We start from the raw sequence: 303 nt of genomic DNA on the forward strand, positions 1-303 counted from the left end.
GTAAATTAATAACAGGTATCAAATACACAGAGTTATTCTCAGTACTGTGGGGGAGCAGCCCTCAGGGTCAGGACGGTGAACAAGTCCCCCTCGAGATGTCAGCCATGGAAGAGGGAGCAGGAGGGAGAGGAAGAGGCAGAGAGGGAGGAAGAAGGAAGGGCCGTCCCCAGCAAACTCCCCAGTTTATAGTGAGTGTGACATTGATGGTGTCAATGGTGGTAACTGGTCAGCCTGGGGTCACCTTGGGGTTGTCTCCCCCGGGCTTCTGCTCCCTTCAGCCTTTGCATGCGCTTATCTCAAGAC

The sequence above is a fragment of the Mesitornis unicolor genome, unplaced genomic scaffold, assembly GCF_000695765.1.
Source record: "Mesitornis unicolor isolate BGI_N332 unplaced genomic scaffold, ASM69576v1 scaffold39466, whole genome shotgun sequence".
Lineage (NCBI taxonomy): Eukaryota > Metazoa > Chordata > Aves > Mesitornithiformes > Mesitornithidae > Mesitornis > Mesitornis unicolor.